The sequence below is a fragment of the Lissotriton vulgaris genome, chromosome 7 (genome assembly GCF_964263255.1).
Source record: "Lissotriton vulgaris chromosome 7, aLisVul1.2, whole genome shotgun sequence".
NCBI lineage: Eukaryota > Metazoa > Chordata > Amphibia > Caudata > Salamandridae > Lissotriton > Lissotriton vulgaris.
Window position 1 is genome coordinate 1,011,030,688 of NC_141695.1, and position 23,294 is coordinate 1,011,053,981.

A 23,294-nucleotide genomic window follows, 5' to 3' on the forward strand; every position below is an offset into this window, starting at 1 on the left:
TGTGAGTGTTTGTTGGGGTGTTCGCTGCACACCTGTGGTGGTGGTAGCACTGCAGGTGGCTGTGATGGACCAGGTTGTTGGTTGGACTGGCCCTCACCCTCAGTGTCCTCCTGGGTCTAGGCAATGTGCAGGGCCTCGCTATCTGTGCTGGGTTGTTCAACAGCACCTGTAATGTAAAAGGGTGCATGATTAATGTTATGTATCTTGCACAAGCAATGTTGATACATGCATGCAGGCTTGCTTTACCTGACTGGCTTTTGGATTTAATTTGATTTGACAGGTCTGGCTGTGTTCAGCTAACTGGGGGTATATGATTTCGCTACAACTACCACAAAGCAAAGGGGCATTTCAGGTGTGCATGGCCTGCATTGTTGGGGATGTCATATTGCTATCTCAGGTGTCATGGGCATTGTTGGGGGACAGGGTCGCAGTCGCATGGCACTTACCTTCTGATTGTTGGCTGGGTCGGGACGAGTCCAGCTGGATGACCACCACGCAGGCTTCTGGTGCAATGGTGTCCTCTATCAGGTCCTCCAATGGAGTGTTTGGTGTGGCTACAGGTTCCCCTCCGGCGGCGGCCAGTCGCTCCCCAAGCCTCTCGGCTATACGCTTCTTTGAACGACCTCTCAGGTCGTACCAGCGCTTTTTGAGGTCATCAATTGACCGCTGGGTCACCCCAACCGAATTTACTTTAGCGCGGATGCGCTGCCAGATCCTGCGCTTGTCTGCCTCTGGCACCCTCCGGGAGTCTTTGCCGAAGAGGCGTGCATGGTCCTTGGTGACCCCCTCAATCAAATGCTCGAGTTCAAGTTCTGAAAACTTGAGTTTTCGCTTCCTCTCCTGCCCACTGCTCCCTGCTGCATCCTGGGACATGTTGGTGATTTCTGTCCTGCTGGGGTGCTGCACAATCAAAGGTTTGGAAGTCTTCAGAATCCTGCTTCCACTCTCTGGCTCTGTGTTCTGATTGTGGGTGGGGAAAGCCTACTTCCTGGTTGTGATGTCATCAGTGGGCTCGAAATGCAACTTCCTGTTTTTTGCGATCACGCAGTTAGCGAGATTGCAAATTGCGATTTCGCTAATTGGGAGGTCACAATTTCTACATGGAAAAATGCCGATTCTGTGAATATTAAGCGATTGTGGCAAGATCGCAATCGGCAATTGCGATTGATTGCGATTCGCTTTTTTACATCGCATTTCTACATGAATGCCATTCTGCGATTTTCAAATTGCGATTCGCTATTTCTTGCAATTTGCTAATCGCAGAATGGCACCTTCATGAATCTGGCTGCAAATAAATGTTCAGCCCATTTAGGAATCTTGCGTTTCTGCTCAGTGTCTTTTCTCTTAAAATCCTCTCTCCTTTTCTCAACTAAGTTTAAAAATAGTCTCTCTTTCTCATGTAAAATGCATGTTAAATGTTTTTTGTGTGCTTCAACTAAATCTATTGTACCCATTGTTAGAAAATATTCACCCATATAACGAGCTATGTCACTTTTAGTATGTACAGGATTCAGGTTACTATGTTTAGGAAGGTCAGAAAAAATCACATCTGAATTAGAATAATAATAATATAAGGGTCCTTTCTTATAAAATAAACTAGCTAGAACACTGCATGAAATACCATATGTCAGGGACAAATGATGGTATGTAACACCCTCAGCTACAGATGTGGGTAATTTCATACAAACATAGCAATCATTAATTTCCATGGCTTCTACATAATGTATTAATGGATTAGCAAATACATTTAAATGAGTTCTATTTCTAGCTTTTCTAAAATGTAATATGGCTGAGATACCCGCCACCCCCTCTCAACACACTCCCCAAGGATGGGAAACCGGAAACAGTTCTTGAACTTTTGGAAGGCGGGAAGGGAGTTACCCTTCCCGGCCGTATTTATTAAAATATGAAACAAAATTAAAACATTAAAATAACAGTTTCATATTATGTACAATTTCATTACCACATTGCGATGTTTGGCTAACCTTAACATATCCTCTAATACAAAGGTTCTCCTAGCCGAACTAACATCCTACAAAACATTTACTTGAAATTTTGAAATTGTACATCCTAACGTTTAAGGGCCAACGGCAAGGTCGTAACCGGTGTCAAGATCCCTAACCCAGACATATCCCCCTCCCTTGTGAGGGGCGGCACGGAGGCATACCTCAAGTGCAACTACCAATTTCCCTTGACTTGACGGGGGCCCCACTAAAACTCGACGCCACTTAAAGGTCGTACGAGGCTCGTGTGAGGTATCTAGAAGGTAGCGTAGACCCCCCCCCACACCCCACACAACTTACCACATCTGCCGTCGCAGACGTCCTGGCCCCGGGAAATTCACCAGGAGGGGGCTGTAACCCCTCCTACCCATGAAGGGGCCTTGACCGCCTTCCCTTTCCTTTCGGCGACCCATCCTTAGAAGGGACCGCCTCCCCGTTGAGGGGCCAATGGCCACCTCCCCCGAGCGCCCCCATCCGTAATGGGTAACGCCCACTCATAGGGATCTTCCAATTAGTGCTCACCGATCATGACCTTACCGCCACAGGTCCGGATAGTTGACCGGCTATCCGGACCCCCCACCACACCCCTATCTAAAGGTCATGTTTTAACATCTTTAGCCAAGCTATGAAGTCTCCTATGAGTAACTCATTCCCCACCCGAGACAAATGAACACCGTCCCCCAAATACATACTGTCATCATTAATACACCCATGCGAAATAGAATGCAGTGCATTGGACCGGAACAACCTACTCACTTTGTTATTAATTTTTCTCACCGAGTGATTTAAAGCAGAAACAGAAATAGCCCCCCGCCACACTTTTTCGTGGGATCATATGGGACCACGCAATTGTGCACCCTGGAACTCTCCTCGCTAACCAACTTACAGTGGAAAGCATCGCCTCCAGGAGAAGTCGTCTACCAGTGGTGACCAAATCATTGCCCCCAAGATGTACTATGACTACAGACGGCGGTGACCTCGTCCGCCCTAGCAAACCCTCGAAAAATGATTGAAACTGGTCAATACAGAGACCGCCCTTTCCGTAGAAGGACACACTGTACCCGTATTCCCCAGCCACGTGCACCATGTCACCTGCCTTGAATACGTCCGCGGCACGCCTCACGTATGAGTGGCCCACGACCCACACCTCCTTTTTCACAGCCGGTGATGTCTGACCGCTGTCCCGGTGTTGGGTCGACTGCATAGTCCGCCCCGCCTCGTAGGCTTGCGTAACTGAAAACCAAACAAAACAAGAAGCGTGAGTACATCATTACAGCTTCACAACATGTGCAAACGCACATACCTTTTATAACAATTGGAGGACCAACGCCCCACACGTTTAACTTGTTCTACATTCAGACCCCTGGCTGTAGCCTCTGTAGCAGCCCCTATCCGAAAGGAATGGGTCCCAAACTCGCCCGGGTTCAAGCCCGCAGCTGTAATTGACATCGCAAGCACCCGCTGAAACTGAAACCTTGTCAGTGGGGTGGCGTCCGCGTGTCTCAACAAGGTCCCCCCCCATGATGCCACCCTTCGTGTTAAATAATCCTCTAAACACTTCACTGGGCACATGGACGACCCGGGAATCCTGCGTATAATTATGCAGTCGCCCATCCCGCTCTGATCGGTCTTGGACCTTACAAACGAGACAGTCATTGTCTCCCCTCTGATTTGAACGTGCTCTGCGCACAGCCCTCCCGTAACATCCTGCCTGTTCCTCGCCACTAATTCGCTTACCCGCATAGCTCCATGAAATGCCAGCGTAAAAGCGGCTCGGAATAACACTGTCTCAAAGTGAGATGAACATGTTGTAGGGAGTCTGGATAATAACTGGCCCAACCTATCCAAACCTATCGGGCGCCTCTCGTCTACTCTGCGACCCTCAAGGCGTTGCCACCCACGTAGCGCTTTTTGCACAACGAAAGACGCTGTCGGGTCCTGGATCCCATGAGCCCTAGCAACAAAGGAAATGGCAGCCCGATGCCTCTGGGCCGTGGCCACCGATTTCCCTGCCAGATGTAAAGACATCAGAAAGTTCACTACCCATTCCTCCTGGCCCCAAAGCTCCTCACTAGCAGTCCCCAAAAAGGCTAAATAGGACCGGAACGCCCCTTCATATGCCTTCCTCGTCCTGGGTGCTAAACTCTCTCCCACGAGGTTACGAAGTTCGGGGCACCGAGAGACCAGAGAGCTTCGGGAAAGGGTGCCGGCTCCGGGTCCGCTGTGGGAAGAAAACCCCAGAAGGCCTGCATACGAAAACGAGAAAGGGCATCAGCCGCCTGGTTCATTACCCCCGGGACATGTCTTGCTTTGAATAGCACATTCAATTGCATACACAGTAATACGATTTCTTTAAGCAGTCTCAAAATCCATTTGCATCGTGCTGCCTGGCTATTGATACACTCAACCACGGTCATATTGTCAGACCAAAATACCACAGAGTGATCTTTGAACCCTTCGGGCCACGTTCTCAGGGCCACCAAAATGGGGAAAAGTTCCAGGAAAGCAATGTTACTTGTCAGTCCACTGTCATGCCACCATGCCGGCCATTTTTGTGCAGACCATCGGGTGCCAAAAATGGCACCAAAACCTATGCTCCCTGCCGAGTCTGTCCACAGCCCCAGCTCCTCAGAGGACACGGCCAGTTTGTTCCAGACGACTCGACCATTGAAATCCGCCAGAAATGCCAACCAAATGCGCATGTCCTGGCGGACCTCTGGCGAGAGCCTTGTGCGATGATGGCCCTCCTTCAGTCCGACCATGGCTTGAGCGATCGAACGGGAAAAAGGGCGGGCCATTGGTATGACTCTTAGGGCAAAATTCAACTGTCCCACTAACTGCTGTAATTGATGCAGCTTAACCTTAGATTCACTCATACACATTTGCAGGGATGCCCTGAACTTTAACACTTTATCACCTGGTAAACGGAAACAACCTTCTCTGGAGTCTAACTCGATCCCCAGAAACTCGAGGCAAGTCGAAGGACCCACAGTCTTACCTGGTGCCAGTGGCACGCCAAACTGATTCATCAAAACACAGAATGCGGCTAAAGCCTGCCCACATTCCGGATCCCCGGCTGCCCCCAGGAACAAAAAATCATCTAGATAATGCATCACATGTTGGAAACCCGTCTTCTTTGTGAAGACCCATTGTAGGAAACTACTGAATTTCTCGAAATAGGCACAAGATATCGAGCATCCCATCGGCATACACCTATCCATGTAATATTGACCCTGAAACATGAATCCCAGGAGACGCTGATCGTCTGGATGTACCGGGAGCAACCGGAACGCTGACTCGATATCAGATTTTGCCATCAGCGCACCGGGCCCCAGGCGATTCAAAATGGCTACGGCCTCATCGAAGGATGCGTACCGCACCGAACACATTTCCGGGTCTATCGCCTCGTTTACGGAAAGACCACGTGGGGCTGATAAATTATGTATCAGCCGAAACTCACCCGGGTCCTTCTTGGGAACCACCCCTAAAGGAGAACAAACAAAGTTAGCAACCGGGGGTACACTAAACGGACCGGCGACTCGACCTCGAGTAACCTCCTTCCGGATCTTTTCCTGTACCACAGTCGTATGCTGCAAGACCGATATCTGATTTTTGCATTTTTCCACACCCTGAAAGTCCCCCACTGGGATGCGGAAACCATATGAAAACCCGTTCCGCACCACCCCAGCGGAAGCACGATCCGGGTATTCGCTGAGCCAGGGAATCATTGCCAAGGTATCAATCGGGGTAGGTAAAGGCGCCCCTCGGACTATGTTAGACCTGTTTGGCACCTCCTCTACCCCCGTTATCACCCGTTTTGGCTCTGCACGTGGACTCAGGATGGGATGATTGCCCACACCCACTACATTCGTGTCTAAATTTGCACGACCCCTGGGGCCTAGTACATTTGCCCCTGTTAAAGTTCCAAAAAACCCCCTTTTTACCTGCATTGCCGGTAGGCCTCGAGTGATTGTCGGTACCCGTACCTGAGCGAAAGGGCGTCCCCGCATACTGACGGGAGGATTCGCCCACGTTACTCCCCACCAATGGCAATTTCAACATACCAGTATCCTTCATTTTGGACCAGGACACAGAATCATAACAATCCCAAGTTAAGTTTTTATCATGTTCTTTTGCTTTTCTGAAAATATTATCATAGCAGAACCAATGATTACCCTCGTGTGATACAGAGTACCCCATGATTCGTGACTGATAAATCGGCAATTCGGGTAGCAATTCGGGCCTTCGTTCTCCCAAGATCGATGTGAAAACCCCCCACGCCTTGCCCCAATTGCCAATGTTCTCATTTACCTTAAAGGCGGCCATCTTTGCGCGCCAAACACTCGGATGCATGAGGTCCTTCTGACCCTTAACATGCTCCATCTCATAATGATCAGTAAGCAACGAGAAGATGTTTACATACTCCCCTGCCCATATCTTTTCTTTAATAGCTAAAGGGACATGCCTGCCCAACTTCTCCCTTCGAGAGGGTGCCGACTCCTCCCTCGCAATCGACAATGGTCGCTTACCTGCACCGGACGCTGTCTCTGCGACTAAAACCGTCCCTCGTGGCTTCTCTGCGGCCGCAGCCGGCGTGGATACCGTCGCTGCTTCCCGAGTTTCACGCAGTTGCTTCATCAACGCCTGCGCGTCGACAGCCGTGGCGCCCTCGCTACCTTTTCCCAACCACGCTGCTAATTGTGCCGCCAGCTCGGGCGGCATATCTTCCCCGGACACGGGGGTGACCACAACGGGAATCGGATTCCCTTCCTCCAGCACGGGAGTGGGTGCTTCGAGCGGGACACTGGGACTCGGGATGTCTCCCCCAGCTGCTCCCCTCCTGGGCCTCTTGCCTTTTCCTTCCGGGGCTGCTCCCGCCAAAGGAAGTTTCGGGCCCCCTTCCTCGTCTTTATCCATTCGCCTCTTTTAGGTCGGTCACCTCTTTCATGAGAACACGCAGCATCTGGTCGGTAGTCATTCGCTTTCCCGCCTTCCTCGGCATTCTCCAACAAAGTATCTGAAAAACAAACAAGAACGATTACAACGCTCAAAATTGGCTCTTCGTTCCGTCTCGAGCTCACGTGCAGCGAGGAGGTGCAGCTTCAGAGCACAGGAACAAGAGGATGCCTTCTGGTCTTGTTTCTCCTTTTATCCGTCTTCAGGGCGGGCGTAAACCCGCCCCTGCCTGCCCCAAGGGCGTGGCCAGCCGCGTTAGTGTCTAGGCCAACCCACTCGAGGGCGGGAAAAGGCGCGCCCCGGCTACGCCGCTTCGGGCATACCAGCCGAGACTCGCCTCCCGCCCAAGATGGCTTCCCGGGGGGATCGTGGTACTCTGCCATACGTTCGGGGGGACCGATTGGTCGCCCCTTTCCAGTCTTCCTCATCTGGTGCTACTAAATCTACTCCAGGTTGCTTAAGACTGACTGCTTTCCCATGTGTATGTGTATCTATTGTCTCAGGTGAACCTACTAACTCAGGTATATTAGTGTTATTCTGCATTTCTTTGCGCATTAGGTAAGGTATAGCTAATGTCAATCCAAACCATACTATAACTACTATTACTATACTACATGTGCATATTCTACAACATGTCTTTAGACAATTTCTTTTCGGTCTTCCATTACCATTATAATCAGCCATTTCTGACTAAGTAGATTTTATCCCCTCTTTGTAACTTTTCCACAGACTTTAACCTGTGATTCTTTTCTCAAGCTGGTCTCACTTCTTCCTCAGTCTGACTAACAATCAGTTCATCATCAGTCAGTTCTAGATTTTCGAAATCTTCAAGTATGACGTACGTCCACTCAGGTCCTTTGGACTTGGTATTCAGTCTTTTCAAACGTGGACTTCTCCTTTTGGGGTGCTCTGTGGATGGTCCAGCTTGGCTTGATATTTCGTTTACTTGCTCTGGTCCTTCATTTATTGTTTTAAGGCAAAATTTCAGTCTTTTGACAAAACCAGGCCACTTAACTCCTTTTCTGAGTCTTTTAGATGGCACTGTGCTTTGACTTTCTTCAGATGCCCTTTTATTTTCGTTCAGTTGTGAACCTACTTTGTCTCTGTCAACTTCTGAATTCCTCTCTATTTGACTTGGTCCAGGTCTTATTTTTGTTTCGTCTGCCTGGATACTAATCTGAAACTGTTCAGGATTTTGCTGAATTTGACTTTGACTTTGTTCGCCTTCTTCTTCCTGAGCACACTTTTTTACACCTGTCTGGGCCTGCTCAGGTCTTGGGATTTCTTGATTGTCTTCTGCCTGAGCTTTTTCCCTAATACCTGTCTTTCCCTCCTCAGACTCTGGAGTACTGTCTGGAGTTTCAAATGTCTGAGTACACCGATCTTTCCTTATCTGGTCCTCCTCAGGATTATACTTGACTTGCTTTCTGTAATCTGAGTACATTCTTCTATTCCTGACTCATCCTCACTATCACTCTGTCTATCTAGGTAGATTTGTCTTCTGCTTCTCACAAAATCAGCATGTATGTCTACTACTAGAATCCATTCATCCTGACTGGTGCTTGGTTGTTCTACTTCGGGATCAACTTCTTGAGACACCTCAGCTTCACAACCTTTAGCTTCTACTTCATCAGGTTCAGTCACCATCTTGGTATGATTTGAGTGGATCCAGTTTGGAATTCCCCTACAATTTACAGATGTCATAGTAACCAATATCACTTGATGTGGCTCTCCCCACCTTGCTGCTAGGCAAGATTCTCGAGTATGTTCCTTTATCACTACCCAGTCACCTGGATTCAGGTCATATGCTGGAGTTGATTGTCTGGCGAAAGCGTCTTTCCCAACCTGGTGAGAGATAGAATGCACTTGGTCAGCCAGTTCTTTGCAGTACTCGAGCACTAAATCATCAGATATATTTATTCGCTTGTGTCCTGGTACCCATGCCTGCCTCATTGTTCTTCCCATGATTATTTCATGGGAACTCAACCTGTGTTTCTGTCCGGAATGCTTCTGAGTCCCATCAGAACAAGAGGTAAAGCGTCAGGCCACTCCAATCGGGTAGATTCATACATCTTTCCCAATCGTGACTTAATTGTGCCATTCAGTTGTTCTACCACTCCAGAAGCCTCTGGGCGATATGAACAGTGCAGCTTTTTCTCAATTTGGAATGCTTCACATATCAGACAAATTATTTCATTATTAAAATTAGACCCTCAGTCTGATTCAAACGTTACTGGAAAATCGAAACGTGGTAGGAGTTCCCTAAGTAGTAGTTTAGCTACAGTGATGCTATCATTCCTGAGGGTAGGGTAGGCTTCCACCCATTTTGAAAACAGGTAGACAATGACAAGGACGTACTTTAGTCCTTGGCAAGGGGGTGATTGAATTAAATGAATCTGGAGTTGTATGAAGGGACCTTCAGCCTTTCCAATCTTTCCTGGCAACACTACAATTCTCTTACCAGGATTCATTCTTTGGCATGTTGTGCACCTCTGGCAAAGACTCTCTGCTACATTCCAGAATCTCGCATTGAACCAACTCTGTCTGAACTGTCTAATCATCTCGTCTCTACCTATGTTTGAACTTCCATGGTACATCCTAGCCATAGGAGCAAGCATACAATCTGGTAACACAGGTCTCCCATCGAGGTAAACAATAACACCATCCTCAGCCCTTCCCCGACATCCTATTTTCTCCCACTCTTCCTTTTCCTTCATTTCTGCCTCATTTTCCAAATCTCTCACTTCTTCCCATGATTTTCACTCTCTCAAGCAACATATGTTGGCAGCTGTTTCCATGTGCATGAATTTTCTTATTTATTGCCATCTTATGTTTGGCACAATGCTGGGCTAGTTGGTCAGCATATTGGTTACCTGCGGTCACTTAGTCATTTCCGGATTGGTGAGCAGCACATTTGACCACAGCCACTTCTTTTCGTAATTGAATTGTTTCCAATAAGTCTTTTACATAATGTCCATTCTTAATAGGAGTACCTGAAGAAATCAGAAACCCTCTTTGCATTCAAAGTTTGCCAAAATCATGCACAACCCCGAAACCATACTGACTGTCAGTGTATATGGTTACTTTCAAATGTTTTCCCAAATTTGAAGGCTCTTGTCAATGCAACTAATTCGGCTACTTGTGCAGACTTGACTCCAGGTAAATAGGATGCTTCCACTGGACCCCACAAAGTACACACAGCATAAGCAGCACTTAATCCTCCTTCCTCATGTCTCATGCATGAGCCATCCACAAACAGCTCATATTCAAATGCCAACAATGGCTCTTCTTTTATGTCTGGCAGGGGTTTTGTACTGTATTCTGTGAGATCAATGCAATCATGCTCGACTTCCTCTTTCACTTCTGTGAAGTGTGATTCAGGTAACAGTGTAGCTAGATTTAGGATATTGCACCTGGCAATGGTCACATTCCCTGCACCTAGAAGAATTTGCTCAGCCGACTAGGAGTCAAATACAAGTACGTGTTCTGGTTAACAGAATCACCACTGAATGTGGAACATACACAGTTACAGGGTGTCCCATAATGATGGACTCACTTTGCTCAAGACTCATGCAAGCCACAGCTACTGCTTCCAGGATGAAAAATATGCCACAGGACGTCTCAATAAACCATGAGTTTGGGTCAAAACAGACAATGTGCAATTTTTGCGTGCATCACAGAACAATGCAAATTCCTTTGAATAGTCAGGCATTCTTAAGGCTGGAGCTGAGCAGAGACAGCCTCGCAGTTTCAAAAAGGCAGTCATGCTTTCGTCATCCCACTCTACTGGGTCCTTTGCTCTTTTCGTTGTCATCTGTATCAGGGGTTTAGCTAGTACTGCAAATACCACAATCCACTGCCTGCAGTACCCTACAACCCCAAGAAACATTCTTATTTCTTTCTGTGTCTGAGGTAGATTCATGTTTCTGGTTATTTTGATCCTTTCAGAGGTAACTCTTCTGACACCTCTTTCTATCTGGTGCCCCAGATATTTTACTGATGTGGTGCAGAATTGCAACTTTTCAGGTGACATTTTATGCCCTCCTTCTTCCAAATGATTCAGCAATGCAATGATATCAAGAACACAGTCATTTCGAGTCTTGGACGCTACCAACAGGTTATCTATATATTGCACCAGGACAGACTGTCCCGGCAAAACCTGAGATTCAAGACATCTTTCAGTATCTGATTGAAAATCGATGGGCTCTCTTTGTACCCCTTAGGGACACGGTTCAAAACGTAGACATGGTCGTCGAATTTGAACAAGAAAAGATATTTGCTATCCGGATGTAATGGTAGGTGTTAGAATTGGGGGTCTCTGGTTGGCACAGGTATGCACTTGTGACGAACAGGGACCCTCTCTTCTAGTCAGGGTAAGGAAACTACTCCGTAGAAATAACCCCTGCTCACCCTCTAGGTAGTGTGGCATGAGCAGACAAGGCTAATATTCAGGGTGATGGTTGAGTTAAGCATTTATGACCACATACAGTAAAATCACAGACCCACCACAAATGGACACCAGTCGTAAGTTTTGTATCAAAAATACCTAGGCTTTATGTAAAAATAGATTTCATATGCAGGCTTATTCACAAGACCATAAATTGTTGTTACAATGAGGCCAGTCCACTTAGATTGGTTAAGGCAAAACATCTGAGGCACATCAGCAAAAAGTGGAAGGGAGACTCACGACAAGGTGCCAGGTCTAACAGTATGGAAGGAAATGCATGGCATAAATCTGCCGCATACCGATGAGCGAAGGGCATTCTTTCTGCTCCCGGCAGAACTCCTCCCTGGAGGGGCCTCCTTCCTGCTGCCAATGGATCAGCTCAGGCAGGTCCCCCAGTTCAACGATCTGTTCCCCGGTAGGCGCCAGGGCATCCCCCTCAAGGTCTGCTCCTTCCTGGGCTGTGGGAACTTCAGGGGCCGGTCTCCCGCGCCTCCTGTGCCCTTCCTGTAAGACCGGTTCCTGGGCCTCTCCCTCAGGCTCAAGGACCTCTTGAACACCCCTACTGGCTGCCATGGACCGGGTGGTCACGCACGCCCAGTCGGGTAAACCCACCATCCGCAGATGGGTTGTTTTCTCCAACTTTCCCCAAGGGGAGTCCTCCAAAACGTTTCCTAGCAAACAGTCTACAGGCATGGCATTTCTTACAGCGACCTGCAGAGTACCAGAGACCCCCCCACTCAAAGGGAACCTGAGCCATTGGACAACGACTCTCAGAATTGTCAGCATTGACAACCCTGCAGTAGGCATAGGGTACAACCTGCTCTTGAAACACCAGTTGCTGCCGGACTGCAGTCACACTTGCTCCTGTGTCTCTAAGAGCCTCTACTTTCTTTCCATTGATGGTCACTACTTGCCCATATTTCTTAGTGTTAGGGGGTAAGTTGGATGGCTACTTCCTCCCCAAAATTAACGCTAGCTATTTGCCGGGGGGAGCACCAGTGGGTGCGGATTTTCCAAACAGGCGTCACTTAGGATCAGTGGCAAAGTGACCCTAGTCGCCACACCTGTAACAGGCGATGGGCCCTCTTTGTACAGGTTTACCTGTCGGGCCCTGTTCTGCTTTGGGGGTGGGGAAGGCTGAGAAACTTTCCCTGGGGGATTACTTTGGGGACCTCATTAGAACCCTTTCTGTTTACCCCTGTCCCCTCCACTCTTCTGCTGGGGACCCTGCCCACCTTTGGCTGGGTCTCCCATTTGACCCTTGTGGACCCTGGTGCTGAGCCAGCAGTCCGCCTCCTCAGCAACCTTCCTCGGGTTGGTCAGCTTGCTATCAATCAGGTGCTGGCGTAGCTCAGGAAAACAATTACTGGACAAGTGCTCCCATGCCATTAAATCAAGAAGCCCTTGAAAATCATTCACTTTGCTACCCTTCACTCAACCATCCAGTGCGCTGCAGAAAAAGGTTACATACTTCACATAGGAACCCCCAGGAATCTTAGTACAACCCCTGAACCTCTGTCTATATATTTCAGGAGTTAACCCAAACCTGGTCATTAAGGCCTCTTTCATGTGGGTATAAGAGTTGTGGACCTCAGAGGGTAGATTAGCAGTGTGTCCCATCCCTCGCTAAGGGACTTCCCCCACAACCCCACTCCCCAATCTCTCTCAGGGACCCGGTGGGAGGACATGGCTACTTCATAAGCCCGGAACCACTGCCCTATGTCATCCCCTTTAAAGTATTCCTTTACTACATCTTTAGGCATGTACACCCTTGACTCTACCTGCACCGGTGTTGCGCTGCCACCAGAGGGAGTTGGGCCCAAACTTTTGGCTTTTAGCTCCAACTCCTTCAATCTCATATCATGATCCATTTGGAGTTTCTTCTCCTCCATTGCCAATCTTTGTTTCTCCATTTCTATCTGTCCATTCAATTTCACCATCTCCATTTCATGTGCTCTTGTTGCTGCCCTATCCACCAGCTCCTCTGACGGCAGGTCCCTGGTCACATCGCCAATGCTCTCTGGTGGTTCCTCGACCACCGCGTTCTTGGGATCCCTCGATTCCTTCCATGCCCTCAGCTCCTATACGTAGTGGGGTTTCTTTCTGCACCCAGCTTGGGAAACTCTAAACTTCTTGCAGTAGCCTCTCAACTGCTCTTCTGTGTACCCCTACAGTCCCTGGTCTTCCCAATCAACTTTGTCAATTCCAGAGATTATGGAGAGCGCTCTTCCAGCAGGGAGTGAGCCAGGCATAACTTCAATGAGTGGAGATCTCTTTAGCAAAATGAAAAAAGACGATAAATCTGTAGCTGCGTAATTGGTCTGCTTTCACTATGTGGCGATCAATAATTTACTGTACATACATCATAAATGCAAATCCGAAATCCTCACCGCTGCCTCCAATGTTAGAATCGGGGGTCTTTGTTTGGCACAGGTATGCACTTGTGATGAACAGGGACCTTCTCCTCTAGTCAGGGTAAGGGAACTACTCCTTAGAAATAACCCCTGCTAACCCTCTAGGTAGTGTCGCACGAGCAGACAAGGCTAATCTTCAGGGCGATAGTTGAGTTAAGCATTTATGACCACATACAGTAAAATCACAGACCCACCACAAATTAACACCAGTCATAAGTTTTGTATTAAAAATACATAGGTTTTATGTAAAAATAGATTTCATATGCAAGCTTATTCACAAGACCATATAAAGTTGTTAAAATGAGGCCACTTAGATTGGTTAAGGCAAAAGTTCTTTAGTCTTTGGTTTCAAGGCAATGTGACCCGGTTCTATGTGTAGACCGGCAGGGAAAACAAACGTTGCGGATCCTGGATCCGATGCGAACTCTCAGTGGAGCTGGCGTGTCACAGTACCTTTTTGTGGTGAAATGTTCGCGGCGTTCAGGTGCGACCTAGTAAGGGCGGTGTGCAGCTCACTGGACGAGGCGTCCATCAAGCCAACGAGGCGTATTTCTTCCGAACGCTGATGGATGCGGGTATATCTTCGGGTCGACTGGGCTGACTTGATCAGGCAGGGCAGGCGCCGCACAGGGCTCAGTACTCAGGGTACCGAGAGGCCTTTGAGCGTGTGGCACGGCTCGGTGAAGGTCAAGGCTATGGAACGGGGCAGCGGCGTACATCTTCACAGTGTGCGCCGTCCGAGGCTTGGTATAGCTCTCGCAGGGAGTTCCGGCGGGAGGAGTGCGATGCGCCCAGCGCGCTCTGAGCCCGCTGGGTGGCAGCGGCCTTGGACAGCATAGAGAGAGCGACTCGGGTTGAGCAGGGCTCTCAGTATGCATGGGCGGCTAAGCATGAGTCGTTAACGGCTTGGGGAGGGGACAAAGCACAATTGTAGACAGAGCTCCAGTGTAGGGGAACTCTCAGAGAGTCAGCAGTCAATGAGAAAAGATAGAATGAGCCCAATGGTCCTAGGGCCCAGTTCAGGGGGCAAGCTCGAGATCAAGCCCTTCGAGATCGTTTCAGGCACAAGTCTGCAAAGTCCTTTCTGGTCTTTTCCTCTCCTTTCTCAGCAAGGCATCAACTGCAGGCCAGTCTCCCGGATCAGAGACAGTCTTTCCTCCTTCAGCTTCTCCTGGTCCTTCTAGTCGGGCAGAGGTTCTTCGTGGTCAAACCAGGATCTGATTTGTTAGGAGCGGAACTCCTCTTTTTATACCCAGTTTATTTTGTTCATTCAGGCCACGGGGGCCTTCGCATAGTCCATCTCAGCTCTTGAGCACTTTGTTTTGCAAAGTCTGGTTTTTCCTTACAGTGAGCAGGGCAGGCCTCGCAGACACTCCACAGGAGGTGGAGCCAGCATTGTAATGACAAGTACAGACCAGGAGTACTCTCTTGACGGTCTTCCCCTCTCTCCTTACAAGGTGTAGGGCAGAGTTGTCAGCCGCTCCCCAGGGGGCGGTGCCGGCATTGAGGTGGTAGAGCACAGTCCTATTCGGAGTTAAGGGGCACTCCCCCCACCCATCCTGGTGTAATCTTTCTATTCACCACCTGTCTTCCTCAGCCCTGCCACTCACAGAAACCAGACAGCAGATACACATAAGGGCAGAGGTGGGCTGAGGTGGTCAGGCAGGCAAATGCTAACTTTCTAAAAGTAGCATTTGCAAACACAGGATATTAAAATAAACTTTACTAAAAGAAGTATTTCATTATTCTGAGTTCAGGCATACTAAACTTGACTTCCTACCATGTTCCCTGAGTCTACTGGGATTATAGAGTGTAATAATTCCTGCAGCCCATCCTGGCCTATGAGAACAGGTAGCCTTACAATAGTGAAAAACGAGAATGGCTGTAATTCACTATTAGGACATGCCCCACACATCAGGGCTTGTCCTACCTTATGCTTACAATGCACCCTGCCCGTGGGCCTACCATAGGGGTGACTAATATAAAGTAAAGGGAAGGGTTAGAGGCTGGCGAGTGTGTACACTTGCTCAGCCAGCATGACAGTACCAGACTGCACGCAGGTTCTGCAGTGGCAGACCTTTGACACATTTTACAAGGTGGCTTCTGTGGGTGGCGCAACCCACGCTGCAGGCCCACTAGCTGTATCGGTATTTAAAAGCCCTGGCACTCCGGGTGCACTTTACTGGGGACTGATAGTAAATCCAAAAAGCCAATCATGGAAATCAATTACATGTATACACTTTACATCGGGAGCACTTGCACTGTGGCACTGATTGGCAGTGGCCCAGTGGCCTGAGCAGCTAACACCAGCAAAACATCTCAGGCACATCAGTAAAAAGTGGAAGGGAGATTCACGCCAAGGTGCCAGGTCTAACAGTATGGAAAGAAATGCATGGCATAAATCCATTACCGTGAACCATCCGGCTCCCGCGGTATCTGATACAGAATCACTGCAGGATTTGGCACAACTGGACAACATGGGACGACAATTTTATTAACTTTGCGGAGGTCTTGTGCAACCCTATATTTTCCGCTCAGTTTCTTTATGCCAAGTATGGGTGAATTACATGGACTGCTCATTATTTCCTGTAAAATGCCTTGCTCAACCAATCGTTGTATTTCCACTGCAACACCTGCCTTTATTTCTGGGCTCATTTTGTATTGTTGAATGTTTGGGCAAACTGCACCTTCTTTTACTGTCACTTTTAACGGGTCAACATTTGCCATTAATCCTATATCTTTTCCAGTGAAATCTCACACTTCAGGGTTCACCGGATGCTGTAAATCTTTTGGGAGGTCTTCCACTAGCATCTTTTTATTTTCAGCTTTCTTGTTTGGCCAACATTAATTTATAAACTCCATCTTCGTCTGGGGTTTGTATTTCAACACCACTTGGGGTACAAAAGATTGTGCAATTCATTTTGCACAGTAAGTCCCTACCTAATAGCGTTACTGGACTAGAGTCGCATACCACAAATTTGTGCATTTCTTTAAAATTCCCTATTCTGATTTCCATAGGTTCTGTAACAGGGGTACTAATTTGTTTATTAGAAACGCCCACTACTTGGATCGCTTCTCCCAAAAGGGGTAGGTTTGGAATGGAAAGGGGCGACCACTCGGTCCCCCCGCACGTATGGCGGAGTGCCTCGAGCCCCCCGGGAAGCCATTTTTGGGGCGGGAGGCGCGTCTCGGCTGGTATGCCCGAAGCGGCGTAGCCGGGGCGCGCTTTTTCCCGCCCAAGAGTGGGCTGGCCTAGACACCGACGTAGCCAGCCCCGCCCCCGGGGCGGGCAGGGGCGGGTTTACGCCCGCCCTGAAGACGGATAAAAAGGGACGCAAGACCAGAAGACGTCCTCTTGTTCTTGTGCTCCGAAGCTGCACCTCCTCGCTACACGTGAGCTCGGGACAGAACGAAGAGCCAATTTTGAGCGTTTTGATCTTTTTCTTTGTCTTCTAGATACTTCCTCGGAGAGATGCCCAAGAAAGGCGCAAAGAGAATGACGACCGACCAGATGGTGCGGGCCCTTTGCAAAGAGGTGTCCGACATAAAGAAACGGTTGGCAGAGCGAGATGGGGAGGAGGGTTCGGGCCCTGCGCCGGCTGGTGGGAGACCTAAGAGGCCGAGAAGGGTTCCAGCCGGTGGAGACGTCCCGGTTCCCTCTGCCCCGCTCGAGGCGCCGACCCCAGTACCGATGGAGGGGACTCCAATCCCCGTTGTCGTCACCCCGACATCCAAGGAAGACATGCCCCCCGAGCTGGCAGCACAGCTAGCAGCATGGTTGGGGGATAGTAGTGATGGCGCCACGGCTGCCGAGGCACAGGCGCTGATAAAAGGGCTTCGTGAGAAGAGAGAGGCAGCTAGAGTGGCTGCGCCGTTGGCGGGGATAGACAAGCCGCAAGCGGCAGAAGCTGCGTCCAGTTCAGGTAAGCGGCCATTGCCGATTGCAAGGGACGAGTCAGCACCCTCTCGTAGAGAGAGATTGGGACAACATGTGCCTTTAGCTATAAAGGAAAAGATCTGGGCGGGGGAATACGTGAATATTTTTTCCTTGCTTGTTGATCATTATGATGTGGAGCATGTGAAAAGTCAGAAGGACTTAATGCATCCGAGTGTTTGGCGCGCAAAAATGGCCGCCTTTAAGGTAAATGAGAACATTGGCAATTGGGGCAATGCATGGGGTATTTTTACATCGATTTTGGGGGAACGTAGGCCCGAGTTGCTTCCTGAGTTTCCCGTTTATCAATCACGGATTATGGGCTACTCGACAACGTATCAAGGTAACCATTGGTTTTGTTACGACAATCTGTTCAGGAAAGAAAAGGAACATAACAAGAGTTTGACTTGGGATTGTTACGATTCTCTAACATGGGATAAAATGAAAGAATCGGGAATGTTAAGAATGCCATTGGTCGGGAGCAATGTTGTTGATTACTCCCGCCAAAATGTGGGGACGCCCTTTCGACCAAGTACGAGCACCGACGACCAGTCGAGGCCCGCAAGCAATACAGGGAGAAAGGGTTTCTGTTTTAATTTCAACAAGGGGAAATGTACTAGGCCTCCGGGATCGTGTAAATTCAAACACGAATGTAGTACGTGTGGGTCATCCCATCCTGAGTCATCGTGCAGAGCCAGAACGAGTGAGAATGTGGGTAAGGGAGGCGCCAAACAGGTCTAAGCTAGGCCGAGGGGCGCCTTTACCAACCCCCATTGATACCTTGGCAATGATTCCCTGGCTCAGCGAATACCCGGATCGTACTTCTGCCGGGGTGCTGCGGAACGGTTTTACACATGGTTTCCGCATCCCGGTAGGGGACTTTCAGGGTGTAGGGATGTGCAAAAATCAACTTTCCGTTTTACAACATACATCTGTAGTGCAAGAAAAAATTCAGAAAGAGGTTAGCCGGGGACGGGTCGCCGGCCCGTTTAGTGTACCCCCGGTACCGGATTTCGTTTGTTCTCCGTTAGGGGTGGTCCCCAAGAAGGACCCAGGTGAGTTTCGTTTGATCCATAATCTGTCTGCTCCACATGGTCTTTCGGTGAACGACGCAATTGATCCAGAAGTTTGTTCGGTGCGATATGCATCTTTTGATGAGGCAGTAGCCATCTTGAATCGCCTGGGGCACGGGACGTTGATGGCGAAATCTGATATCGAGTCAGCGTTCCGGTTGCTCCCGGTACACCCAGACGATCAGCGTCTTCTGGGATTCGGGTTCCAGGGGTCATTCTACATGGATAGGTGTATGCCAATGGGATGCTCTATATCATGTGCTTACTTTGAGCAATTCAGTACTTTCCTGCACTGGGTGTTCATTAAGAGAACGGGTTTCCGAAATGTAATGCACTACCTTGACGACTTTTTGTTCCTTGGCCCCGCCGGTAATCTCGAATGTGCCCAGGCCTTAGCTGAATTCTGTGTGTTAATGGGTCATCTTGGCGTGCCATTGGCACCGGGTAAAACTATGGGTCCCACGACTTGCCTCGAGTTTTTGGGGATCGAGTTGGACTCAAGGGAGGGGTGCTTCCGTTTACCAGCAAGCAAAGTGTCGAAATTCAGGGCAGCCCTCCAAGTATGTTTAAATGCATCCAAAGTTACACTGCATCAGTTGCAACAATTAGTGGGAAAGTTGAACTTTGCCTTGAGGGTGATACCAATGGCTCGCCCTTTTTCCCGCTCAATTGCCCAAGCGATGGTGGGCCTGAAGGAGGGTCATCATCGCACAAGGTTATCGGCTGAGGTCCGCCAGGACATGCGGATTTGGTTAGCATTCTTGGCGGACTTCAATGGCCGAGTCGTCTGGAACAAGCCAGCCGTGTCCTCCGAAGAGCTTGGGCTATGGACAGATTCAGCAGGGAGCGTAGGTTTTGGCGCCATCTTCGGCACAAAATGGTCGGCACAAAAGTGGCCCCTATGGTGGCACGAGAAGGGGCTGACGAGTAATATCGCTTTCCTTGAACTATTTCCCATTCTGGTGGCCCTGAGAACCTGGCCAGAAGGGTTGAGAGATCATTCTGTTGTGTTCTGGTCCGACAATATGACCGTGGTAGAATGCATCAATAGTCAGGCAGCCCGTTGTAAATTGATTTTGAGGCTGCTCAAAGAAATTGTCTTACTGTGTATGCAACTGAACGTGATATTCAGAGCAAAACATGTCCCAGGGGTGATGAATCAGGCTGCTGATGCACTGTCTCGTTTTCACATGCAGGCTTTCTCGGGTTTCCTTCCTTCAGCGGACCCAGAGCCGGCACCCTTCCCCGAAGCTCTCTGGTCTCTCGGTGCCCCGAACTTCGTCACCTCGTGGGAGAGAGTCTAGCACCCAGGACAAGGAAGGCATATGAAGGGGCGTTTCGGGCCTATTTAGCCTTTTTGGGGGCAGAGAGAGGGGGACTTTGGGGTCAGGAGGAGTCGGTAGTACTTTTTCTGATGTCTTTACGTAGGGCTGGGAAATCGGTGGCTACGGCCCAAAGGCATCGTGCCGCCATTTCCTTTGTTGCCAGGGCCCATGGCATCCAGGACCCGACAGCGTCTTTTACAGTACAAAAAGCGCTGCGTGGGTGGCAACGCCTAGAGGGTTGCAGAGTAGACGTAAGACGACCGATAGGTCTAGATAGGTTGTCCCAGTTACTGGCCGCACTCCCTAACACATGCTCGTCCCCTTTCGAAACCTGTTTGTTCCGGACTGCATTTACGCTGGCATTTCACGGGGCTATGAGAGTTAGTGAGCTGGTTGCAAGGAATAAACAGGATGTGTCGGGGGGCTTGTGCAGGGAGCATGTTCAGATCAGGGGCGATGCGATGGTTGTCTCCTTTCTCAGGTCCAAGACCGACCAAGATGGGAGGGGGGACTGCACGATCATTCGCCGGACCCCCGGGTCCTCCATGTGTCCGGTACAGTGCTTAGAAGATTACCTAGCACGAAGGGTGGCATCATGGGGGGGGACATTGTTGAGGCATGCAGACGCCACCCCGCTGACGAGGTTTCAGTTTCAGCGGGTGCTTGCAATGGCCATTGCCGCAGCGGGCTTGGACCCGGGCGAATTCGGGACCCATTCCTTTCGAATAGGGGCTGCCACTGAAGCTACAGCCAGGGGTCTTAATGTAGAACAAGTAAAACGTGTGGGGCGCTGGTCCTCCAATTGTTATAAGAGGTACGTGCGATTGCACATGTTGTGAAGCTGTAATCTGGTACTCACGCTTCTTGTCTTTTGTTTGTTTTCAGTTGCGCAAGCCTACGCGGCAGGGCGGACTGTCGACCCAACACCAGGCCAGCGGTCGCACATCACCGGCTGTGAGGAAGGAGGTGTGGGTCGTGGGCCACTCATACGTGAGACGGGCCGCAGACGTATTCAAAGCAGGTGACATGATTCACGTACCTGGGGAATACGGGTACAGAGTGTCCTTCTACGGAAGGGGCGGTCTCTGTATTGACCAGTTTCAGGCATTCTTTGAGGGTTTGTTAGAGCGGATGAGGTCACCGCCGTCCATAGTCATAGTGCATTTGGGGGGCAATGATTTGGTCACCACCGGTAGACGACTTCTCCTGGTGTCTATGCTTTCCACGGTAAGTTGGTTAGCAAGGAGAGTTCCGGGGTGCATAATTGCGTGGTCTCATATGATCCCACGAAAAGTATGGCGGGGGGCTATCTCGATCCCTGCTTTAAATCATTCGGTTAGAAAATTGAATAACAAAGTGAGTAGGTTGTTCCGTTCCAAGACATTGCATTCGATCTCGCATAGTTGTATTAATGATGACAGTATGTATTTGGGGGATGGTGTGCATTTGTCGAGGGTGGGCAATGAGTTACTCATAGGAGACTTCTTAGCTTGGTTAAAATCGTTAAAACATGACCTTTAGGTAGGAGTTTTGTGGGGGGTCCGGATAGCCGGTCAACTATCCGGACCTGTGGCGGTAAGGTCATGATCGGTGAGCACTAATTGGTAGATCCCTATGAGTGGGCGTCACCCAACACGGATGGGAGCGCTCGGGAGAGGTGGCCATTGGCCCCTCAATGGGGAGGCGGTCCCGTCTAAGGGCGGGTCGCCGGAAGTAAAGGAAAGGCGGTCAAGGCCCCTTCCTTTGTAGGAGGGGTTACAGCCCCCTCCTGGGGAATTTCCCGGGGCCAGTGTCATCTGCGACGGCAGATGCGGTAAGTTGTGTGGGGTGGGGGGAGGTCCACGATACCTTCTAGATACCACACACAAGTCTTCGAACGACCTTTAAATGGCGTCGAGTCTTAAGTGCCCCCGTCAAGTCAAGGGAAATTGTTAGTAGTTGCACTTGAGGTAAGCCTCTGTGCTGTCGCCCCTCCCAAGTGGGAGGGGTAAGTCTGGTTAGGGATCTTGACACCGGTTATGACCTTGCCGTTGGCCCTTAAACGTTAGGATGTACAATTTCAGTGTTATAGAGAATGTTTTGTAGGATGCTAGTTCGGCTAGGAGAACCTCTGTATTAGAGAATATGTTAAGGTTAGCCAAACATCGCAATGTGATAATGAAATTGTACATAACATGAAACGTTTAATGTTTAATTTTTTGTTTTAATAAATACGGCCGCGGGAGGGTCACTCCCTCCCACATCCAAAAACTTTCAAGAACTGTTTCCGGTTTCCCTCCTTTTGGGATCGTGTTGAGAGGGGGTGGCGGGTATCTCAGCCATATGGAAAGGGGCGACCACTCGGTCCCCCCGCACGTATGGCGGAGTGCCTCGAGCCCCCCGGGAAGCCATTTTTGGGGCGGGAGGCGCGTCTCGGCTGGTATGCCCGAAGCGGCGTAGCCGGGGCGCGCTTTTTCCCGCCCAAGAGTGGGCTGGCCTAGACACCGACGTAGCCAGCCCCGCCCCCGGGGCGGGCAGGGGCGGGTTTACGCCCGCCCTGAAGACGGATAAAAAGGGACGCAAGACCAGAAGACGTCCTCTTGTTCTTGTGCTCCGAAGCTGCACCTCCTCGCTACACGTGAGCTCGGGACAGAACGAAGAGCCAATTTTGACCCACCCACCAGCCCCTGAGGACAGCAAGTTGTTGTGCAATAAAAGCAAATTTTATAAGTATGTTTTCTGTTTTGTTTACAGGCTGTGAAAGTATCAGTTTGTTGTGGATCATAATAATGTATGGTGATTATCGTGTAGTTTGTTACAATTAAAATGATTTGATATAGTGTTGCATTTGAAGCATGCTCTTTCGGTCGTAGCGACCAATGTTTTCATAGAGTTGAGTAAGAATTGTCGTATTTATTTTTGGTAGGCGGTAAGGTCATGATCGGTGAGCACTAATTGGTAGATCCCTATGAGTGGGCGTCACCCAACACGGATGGGAGCGCTCGGGAGAGGTGGCCATTGGCCCCTCAATGGGGAGGCGGTCCCGTCTAAGGGCGGGTCGCCGGAAGTAAAGGAAAGGCGGTCAAGGCCCCTTCCTTTGTAGGAGGGGTTACAGCCCCCTCCTGGGGAATTTCCCGGGGCCAGTGTCATCTGCGACGGCAGA